At 43.6% G+C, this 10,203-nt stretch overlaps 1 long non-coding RNA gene across 1 annotated transcript; it reads right to left on the bottom strand.

The window, feature by feature from the left end:
* Positions 1 to 2,008: 2,008 nt before the first annotated feature.
* Positions 2,009 to 9,996, bottom strand: LOC125946193 (uncharacterized). Its single transcript, XR_007467451.1, has 4 exons — positions 9,888 to 9,996; positions 8,749 to 8,869; positions 5,959 to 6,101; positions 2,009 to 2,129 (listed from the first exon to the last, which is right to left on the bottom strand). It is a non-coding gene; the product is annotated as an uncharacterized LOC125946193 (long non-coding RNA).
* Between the last annotated feature and the right edge of the window lie 207 nt (positions 9,997 to 10,203).

Raw genomic sequence — 10,203 nt, 5'->3', positions numbered from 1 at the left:
AATCTTTCAGTTTATTCGACTCTGACCAAAGATTTTGGCCAGCTCCCATGCAGTTATACGGCCCTAAACATTTATTTTCATCCTAAAATTGGCATTCGCCAGATAATCCAAACTTCACCAATCTACAGGCATGCACCTGACCCCAATAACGACCCCTTTTAGTGGCAACGTCTGTCTCGGCAGAGCTTAGGGGACAGTGAATGCATTAAACAAACGTCTATGAACGCCTATTTTTGACCCACCCTAGGAAGATTTTCAAGCCATAACGGTAGCTCACAATGTCCGATTATGGTATTGACCTGGTTCTAAAGGGCACATTTTGTTTTCGAAGGAAATTGAGCTGGAAACTGCCTGCACTGTGCGCTCGAGTGCGAAACTAAAACCGCATTTGCAGCATTCGTACGCTTTACCGCATAACATGGCTGTGTTGCAGCGAGGGTGACTTTAGAAAATCAGCTGACATTCTCAAAAATAAGGTATGCGTTAGGTTTCTACTTGGGTTTGAAGTTTTAAGTCATTTGCACTTCAGTTTTATAGTTCGGAAAAATAGAAAGTTGGTGCACGTTTGTTTCGGAGGCGCCTTAAGGTCAATACATACTGCCATATGAATCAGCGGTGTTTTAGCATTTTTTGCATGTTCAATTCGACCCACCGGATAATTAGATCAATTTCGTTGGTGCCGTCAGGGTAGAATTAACGGAAGTCAACTGTAGAAAGCCCATGCTGATGCACCAGGAAAGTAACCTATGCTGCCTCACTGCATGTAGTCTTGCTTAGTCAGCAAAAAAGTATAGAAAAGTAACCTATGCTGCCTCACTGCATGTAGTCTTGCTCAGTCAGCAAAAAAGCATAGAAAAGTAACCTATGCTGCCTCACTGCATGTAGTCTCGCCTAGTCGGCGAAAAAGCATGGAAAATGTGGCTCACACAATGTCCACAAATGTTCTGTTGCAGATTCAGTCATCTATCTTATCCAGTCTTTACAATGTAGCCATATCACCATTTGCTTAGCCTCCTATTTCCCACAAAGTCATTGCCAAAAAAAGTGATCTGATTCACATGTTTTTTGCCATCCAAGCAGTGTTTATTGTCGTTTATTATTGCTTTCTGTAACCTAACCTGCATGTTAACACTGAGCTACATGGCAAGCTTACTGAAAGCTAAAAAAGACTACTGCGCATTTACTTCTCCAAGTTATTTTTTAGACATTAAAAGTTTGGTTCTTGATGGCGGGCCGCATTTGCGGAATGCTTGCAAAAACAGTAGCTTACATTGTCTTTCACTAGAATAGAGATATTAGCATCGCTGAGACAGCCACCGCCTACTTGCCTGTGAGCGAGAAGCTGTGGATCTGTTCATTGCAGATCCAGAAATAAAACAAAGAGGGCAGGCAAAAATGAACTATTCTGTATCATGTACATTTGCTCTCAATTCACATGCTTACTTTATGATGCCAGCTGCTAGAGTTTTAAAGAGAACTTCCCAGAGAAACTTCATCGAGTATCTTTACGTGACCTGAACTTCCACGAACTCACCAGGAACCAGATAAAGAGCAGCAAGATTGGTCACAACTCGAATTTAACAATATTACTAAAGAGCCACGCGACACAGCATATATCTTGCGTTGCATCACCACAAACATGGCTCCACACAATAGCTTTCTCTGAAAACATATGTGAATGCAGGGAACTGCAGTACGTTTACCATTGTAGTGAAGTTGATCAGCTCAATCACAGAGAAGAGAAAGGAATGACAAATTGTCCTCCAGCCTACCCCCTCCCAAAATGGCAATTCTTTCTGACCAGATCAATCGTATATGTATTTTTATTTAATATAAATACTACAATGAGTATGGTTATTGTATCGGAGAGTGGATAAGAGTCGGTCAGCAGTGTCAAATGCACACAACCTGTGACTTACAAAACAAATTAAACTGGTCACTATTTAGTGACAGTTTTCTTTTCTGTGTGACAACTTGGCTCTTGACAAGTTTTTCATTCTATAAAGGTTTAAATAGTGAAATATTTGGAGGCATTTGTGGTATCATCTGACCCAAGAGACTTCCAGTGGCAGCCTGGCTGGATCTCAAGATTCCTGACACCCACCAATATACAGCACATCTGACTGCAGCTGTGGGAAAACGAGGGATACGGGTTGATTGTGAGATTCATGGCAGTTCCGAAGTTTTTAACCTAGTACCTGCTCTATTCGAGGTCGAGAATATGCCACTAGACCACTGCTCTGCTGCAGTCGCCATAATATTAATTACTCATTGTACAGCTGGGCTTGTTGGTAAAGATAGACAGAATGCCAACTCAAGTGACCACTGTGTGTGTCTGCTCATCCGTGTTCTCATGCTGTAGCTCAGCCTTGAATGCATGTGTAGTTTCAACACTGGCTACTATATTTGGACTACTAATATAATTTCTGCTTTTTAACTTATAGCCAACTAATGTACCTCATACTACATTCTCAACATTGCTGCAGTGTAGTGGGATTTCTGTGTAACGCACTGGCCTCTACTGCCAAATGCCTGAAAAATGAAAAAAAAATAATTATGTAGATCCCACACACTGTGGGAATTTATGTTTAGGGTTCTGCCGAGCATTTCAGCATTGACCAGCGTGTTTGTGTATGGCGAGTGATTGCATGTGTCACAAGCATTGCGAGGAGAGTACAAAGGCCCTTCGCCTTTGTACTCTCCTTGCAATGGTAGTAATATAAAGGTTTCTTTGCCTCTTCCTGCCTACACTGTGGTGGCTACTGTTTTGCCGAGTGGGCAGCATGGCTTATGCGGTATGCACAAATGGTGATGTGCCCATTCTGGGCCCGTCTGCTGATTTGGGCATGTGTCACTGTGTTACAAGCAGCATAGAATCATTATATGTAGTATAAAGATAAATGTCATACGTTTCTGTGCATACACCTCTTGTCAACATTTTTCACTCAACGAGCACATATCACCTTCACCCTCAATGCAAAGATAGTACAATGTTGCACAGTGTCCATGTTGTGCAAGCTGCTACAATGAAGGGACTGGGAAATGTGGGTGAATCGCAAAGCTGGAGCAGTCTAACAAAACACCTCAAAGTGCTGCCACAAAGGAAGAATGGGAGAAACTGACATGCTCTCACTTTGACGAGCAACTTGTACATGTACACATGCTCCGACACATATCGTGCACCATAATGCATGGGCCACTACCTCATATACCTAGCTACACATTGGCGAGTGCAAAGTATGTGCACCACAGCAGCCTAATGGCTAAAGCGTTGGGCTGTTATGTTGGAAGACAGGTTTGGACTCGCTGTCAGACCTATTTTTGTTTTCAATCGGAAAGACCAACATGAGCCGGGACATAAAATTGCCTACTGCAAAGTGCTTGGTATGAAGAATTCTTTGCAATAAAAATGCTCAAATCCAGCACATGCAATATTTATTATTATTTATTATTATTTGATTTGAAAACATATACACAGGAAAGAGAAAGCGAGAAGCAAAGGCTGGCAACTGCCACCAGAAGGGGCACAACGCCTGCCTACTCTTAGGAAAGGACGAGAGAAACATAGAAGGAAAGATAGGAAGGAGGGGAGGAAGGAGGAAAGGAAGAGCGAGATGACAAATCTCAATGAATAAAGTAAAACATACAGTAGGGCCCGTCCCTGCAGGTCAAGCTACTAAAGAATGTAAAATAAAAGAAATAGTTGCTGGGTTACAAACGTTCCCCTAAGTTCGTTGTTTCTACAAAAGTAAGGAGAGCACGATGAGCTTGATCACGTCGAGACGCACAACCACTGGGGTATAAACATTCGTCTAGAGTCGTACACCGCAGGCCAAGGAGATGGTAGTCCCTCACTAGTAATTTGCGTTGCGCACTGAAAGCGGGACATTGCAATATCAGGTGCTGAATTGTCTCGCAGCCACCGCAAGACGTACACGATGGACTAGTCACACGTCCTTGTCTGTGTAAAAGTTCGTGCACATTAACACAGCCAACCCTTAGCTTGAGTAGTTGCGCTCTAGCGCGACGAGGCAAGCCTCGACCGCGAACACGCGGCGGGAACGTTCCATTTGCGACGCGCTGGTCTGGATGCTGCTTGAGTAGGTGGCGACGAATCAGCAGGCGAGCGTCATCAAGCTTGCACAAAATTTCAGGGCAAGCACAGTCGTTATGAGTGCAAGTTGAAGCCAGTCGATCAGCCTCTTCATTCCCGGCGATCCCTACGTGCGAAGGTATCCATTGAGCAACGAGAGATACCCCGCGTGATAAAATTTTGTTGGCAGAGTCAGTAATGCTGCGCACAATTGGGCAATCAACCTGACTGCGTTGTAGTCTGCTAAGCGCAGCGCGGGAGTCCGTAAATATGACAATCTTCGGCGGTGTGGTTAACTCCTCTTGCACGTATTTCAGTGCAGCATTAATTGCTGCTAGCTCTGCAGTTGTTGACGAGGCTGGATGGGGTATATGAAATATACGTCGTACTTGAGTTGAAGGGCAGAAAAAAGCTGCAGAGGCGCCTTGACCGTCACTGTGCACAGATGCATCTGTAAATACTTGAAGGTAACCTGGAAATTTCTCGAACATGTGCGACTGAGCCATTGGAATATGGCCGAAACAGGCATATCAGACTTTTTGTGTATGTCAGGGATTGTAAGGTAAATGGGAAGCACGTGTTTGGTGATGTCTTGCGGCGGCGAAGGCGTAACTGAAGCATCATGTTCAGAAATGTCAGTAATGTTCATAAATAATGCTGCCATTTTTTCAATGCGAGAAAACGGGCGGATGCAATATTTAGTAAGTGCTTTTCCACACACCCTACACTAGCATCGTGCTCCACCGAAAAGTATTTTAGGTGTGTGGAAAAGCACATGCAATATTTAGTAAGTGCTTTTACACACACCTAAAATGCTTTTCGGTGGAGCACGATGCTAGTGTAGGGGCTTTGCCACAAGGTTGACGTGCATAACAGTAAAGAGCAATGCAATAACAGCGGCTTTTTTACATAACCAAGGTTCATTGCGGTGCAGCACAGTGCAACAGCCGCGGCTTACACACAAAGCTAAGTTGCATAATGCTACAGCAAGATGGAGCAATGTTTTCACAGACGCAATGTAGAGGCTGTTTGCGTGCACCTCAATGTTTTTATAATCAACTAAAGTGGTTGTGAATCTTGCGACCATATGGCTAGGTGAAACGAAAAAGCGTCTGTCTGTCGCCTGTGTACAGATAACTATCATCATCAGCATTGGCTCGAGCATCGTCGTCTCTTCCGGAGCTGGCTTGTTGGCGCCCCTCCGGTTTCGCTCATGCCACTGCTCCCTCGTTCGTTGTCTTCTTCCACAGCTGGCTCCGTTGTGGCTCATAATTCCAGCGTAGAATTTCACTTCTCTTGTGACGTCGTAATGGGGAGGCCGCATGAGCCATTGCTTAAGGAGGTATGAGCCATTCGTTGTCTTACGTGACGGACAGATTTAATTTCAAAGAATCGCAAGCGGCAATGGCGGGCAAATGCTGCTAACCACACCACCAATCAAACATGAGACATCGAACGCAGGCGACACCGGCGGACACACTTTCAGTGACGTCGTTCTCTTCGTTGCCGCCGAACATGTGTGTAACCTCATTAAGAAACACAAAGGACGTAATTAACCCAGTCATAAACACTGCGGTCGCACGTTTCAGCTTTGCTGGTTAACCATCTGTATGGAGTGCTTGGGCGGTGATTTTTTCTTCTTTTGTGTTTTTTCTTCACTTTTCAGACTGCAGAATGCTTATTTCTACATTATATTAGGGTAAATAAGTAGCTTTCTATTTTCAACACCTTTTAAACAGTGCGTAGTAATAGTGACCACAGAATATTAGTGAAAATATAAAAAGATTTGCATAATGCAGATCAATAAATGTTGCCTCTAGGATCACTGAAAATCATGTCAAGAAGCATGCATAACTGTCACTTACTGAGTGCACATAAAAAGCACTTCCAGAAGGTGGGCTCAAATGCTCAAACTTCAGTCACAGGATGCATTCTTGGCGTTCACCAAAATATGGGCCATGACCCTGACACTGCCTACACCAGATTCAGCTTGCAGTTGTGAAGTGGCCTGGGAAGTTCACAAATAGATGTGAAATTATATTAAAGTAAAGTACATGCTATAGTTTGTACCTGCAGTTGTGCCTGCTCATAGCATAACTGGCGCTATCTAGCACACTTGTGATAAAAACAGTTCCCCAAAAGAAAGGCGCTCCTTTTTGTAAAACTTCCGTGACTGTATATCAGGTCTGATACAGGCACAAGATCACAAAAAGCGTCTGAGCATCCAAGACCCATTTCCTTGAGGCAAAGACCTCAAATTTAGCATAGAGCCAGTAACCAGGAACAGTCAGTCCTACTCACACACGCCTATTTTATTTTCTCATTTAGTTTCAGGTTCACCTAAATTATTGCCATCATGATAGCCATCAAATAATATGGTAGCATAAATTTTTGTGTTAATCATTTCAGCATTGAAATCTAAAAGCTTGCAGCAGAGTGAAAGGTCAGAAGGACAAGGGAAGAGAGGGGAGGCATCATATTCTAAAATTTCATATTTTTAGTGGGTTGCAGTGTAATGGAAATTGGCAAGCACTAATTGAGCGACAAGGCCACTGGACACAGGAAAAGCAGATTTAGCTGAAACACAGCAGCCTGTAAGAAAGAAAGGCAACAATCATTCTTTGCGATGCTTGGTCTGAATCACTATTTTACATGCCATCGGTGATCACGAACAGGCTGTAGGTGAAGCATATGCTGTGGCTCATTTTGCGCCGCCTGTGCAATTATCTTATTAAAACCATTTGTGAAAAAGCATGCCAACAATAATTCAGAATTGAGCACCACGTGTGTCATGAAGCATCACATCATAGCCACAAGAACGTTCAGGTGTCGCCAGAAGTAACCTGAACAATGAAGACACATCTATAGCGGCTTAACTTTAACAAACTGAATTCCTTGGAAGGAAGATTCACTGAGCTAACACATCTATGGCAACCCAACCAGAAATCTCGAGTACCCTCTGAAGAAGACGCGAAAAGGCACTCAATGTGCACATTACAGGGTTGCAGTGCCCAATGTATCATTTATGCTATGCCGTGTTTGATACCTACAAATTGTGATTTAAACATAAGAAACACAGGAGCCTATAGTCATGTTTTTTTTGTATGCTCGATCGAGTTCTCAGTTATGGATAGCTTAGCAAACTAATTAATAATTAATTACTATGTAGCGACACAGGCAGGCACCAACAAAGGATGGGAAAGAAGACGGTTGTTGTTCGTGCTCACTCTGCTTGGCCATGGAACAAGCCCCTTTTGTGAATCTTTATTCCTGACAAATCACGCTTAGAGCTAAATTTGCACACACATTTATTGGGCGTGCTGGTTCTATTGTTCAGCCTTGAACTTTGTGTGCGGACTCTACCTCCAGTCTTGGCTATGCCTGACCACAAGGAACAGCAAGATGCCACCTCACCCCCAGATGTCAAATGATGTGGCGTGTCAAGGGAGCAAGTCGGTGTTGTATTCAGCAACACTGACAACCATATTTGTGGAGGACCGGCTTTCCTCCTATGTACAACACGACACATCAGCAGAATAAGAACAAGGAAATGCCCAACACATGTGCACGGCGCTAAACTGGATGCACTACCTACAAGAGAGAATGAGGGAGAGTGAGCTTCACGTCACTCGAGCACCTGCCTGCAGATGTTTTTTGGGGGGCACAGCATCGAAGCTGTGATTGAGGTAATGCCCAGCACCATAACATCTGTTATGGTGCTGGTCATTACTTATGCTGAGTGTCACATAACATCTGAAAGCATTAGCTGCTACGAGAGAACAAGTGCGGTTAATCTGGCGAGCTATGCATGCATCTGTAGCCTAATGGGCAAAGAATTGGGCTGCTGCACTAGGGACTCGCGTTCAATACCTACCATCAGGAGCATTACTAATTATTAATGAAGCTACCTGGGCAGGTGTACTAAGAAATTCAAAAATAGATCATGATAATGCTTTGCATTAAGAGACAACTTGTTGCCGGTTGGAGCTTAACCCACATTTTCTGCTTTGCGCTTGAGATGCTCTACTAAGTGAGCTACGTCAGCAGTTGTCCCAATGTCCATTTTCTTCGATAGTTGCACATGCGTACCAAACTTTGTCCTGGAAGTGCTAGGCAGCAGAACTAACAGCCATGATGGCAGATTTGAAGTATCCTTTAAACCCCTGACATTAAATACAACATTATCTTAAAAGCAGGCAACTGGCCAATGAACACTCGTGTTCTACCTTGAGGCACTAAGGCTGCCAATGTCGAGACATTTTAATTTTATGAGCGACAAAAATCAGGGGAACCACGGAGCTCAATTTCTTGTTAGTAACAAGCACGTGATGGCAACAGACAACGAAGCAACAGTGGCTTTATAGAAAAATGGGCTAGAGCTCACGACAAGCATTGGCAACTCACAATAGAATTCTTTCTCTACAATTTATTGTCTCAAGACACCTCGAAGCAAATTTTCTGGATTATGCTTTTAGTATGTATTTTGCGACTGCAAATTTAAATGCGTGTAATACTTTGTGGCAACTTGGAACATTTTAATGTTTAGCATCCCCATACTTTAAATCTGTGGACAAGCTTTGCCAGCTTTTTAGAACAATAATTATCTGGTGTCATACATGATGACTCAAACCACTATTAGTTAAAGATATACATACCATGTTTAGACTGAGCAAACTAAGCAGTACTTGTGGCCACTTGCTTTCAACAAGGCAGAAACAGGTCAGATGTTGACAAAGACAACAAATATAAGGTGCGGCCAAAGGAAATAAGCAGAAGCTGTGAAGACAGCAGCAGCACAGTGAAACAAATTAGACAATTGTGCAGACCGCAAACGTTCCTGAGGACAATACACAACGTCACTGCCGCAGTTAGAAGCAAATCCTCCTACAATAATAAAAAAACAAGATTGTTTTGCTATAAACAGCTAGTGTGTGGAGTTGCTTGTTATTATAAAAACAGCACAGACAACAATTAAGGCAGACACAGTACTTGTGTCATCTGCCTTCCTGCTGTTTTTACAATGTCGATTGCGGTTGCAAAGGTACGCACATTATCTACGAACAACGAAAGCAACGTACGTGTATAGAAAGGTGAGCTGAATTCATACACTCATATATGTTTAATTTTGAAGGTGCCCGTAAAAGCGACAGCAGCAGTAAAGCGGGTTTGCTTAACAGCTTGCTCACAACGTACACATTGCACGATTTAACTCCACGGCTCTCAAAAGAGTTGCTAAGAAGCTGTAAGTGAAAGAAATACGCTTTTGTTACCTCACTGCAACAAATGAAAGTCTCTGACGCACCTACCGCGGTCAGCGCAAGCAGTGAGCAAGGTAATTGAATGCAGCCATGTATTGCATGGTAAATAAGAGGCGCATAGCGTAGTCATCCCATAGAGATGGAGAAACAAAGACCTACGCACGAGATATATACCAAAGGACGGCATTCACCGATAGAGCTAGTTGAGTGCATGCATTTTCTGGCGCTTGAACGATTCCGCCGTTCGTTTTACATCGGGGTAACGCGTAGGAACTGCGATAGTACTTGTTGAAGGCACGAACGAATAAATTATCCAGCGATCACTACGAGACCTGCGGCAACCATTTCGTGCTCCTTCGAATTCGAGATCACATCGGCCACAGCTCAAATGTGCAACCGGTTGTTTTATTGCGATAGCAATTATATGGACACTTTTACCGGATTTCTGCCGTCGTCGTCGCCGTGAGGTTCCCTATAGATAAAATCTTTTTACAAGTGTCAGCTACAGAACGGGCAATCGCACGACACTCACTCACCTTTGCTCCAAATGCGTCGCGGCAGCTGAGCAACAAATGTCATCAAGCCCAACCCCGCAATGTCCGCAATATCAGCTTCTAAGCAAGTGAAAAAAACGAAACTTGAATGTTAACAATGCGCGCGCGAACGAGGCGCGAGCCATAGTGTCTGAGTTCGAGAGTAGCTATTTTAAAAAGCAAAAAAAAAAAACAATGTGACGTCACATCCGGAAAAGAAGAGTTGTTCTCCTTTCTCACCTTCTCTCAGCTCACGCATGCGCAGCGACATCGGAGCCCTCGGGGCTCCGATGACGTCGCGGAGCTCTCTCCGTTCATC

This window comes from Dermacentor silvarum, chromosome 6, assembly GCF_013339745.2.
Source record: "Dermacentor silvarum isolate Dsil-2018 chromosome 6, BIME_Dsil_1.4, whole genome shotgun sequence".
NCBI lineage: Eukaryota > Metazoa > Arthropoda > Arachnida > Ixodida > Ixodidae > Dermacentor > Dermacentor silvarum.
This window is presented reverse-complemented; position numbering and strand designations above follow the sequence as displayed.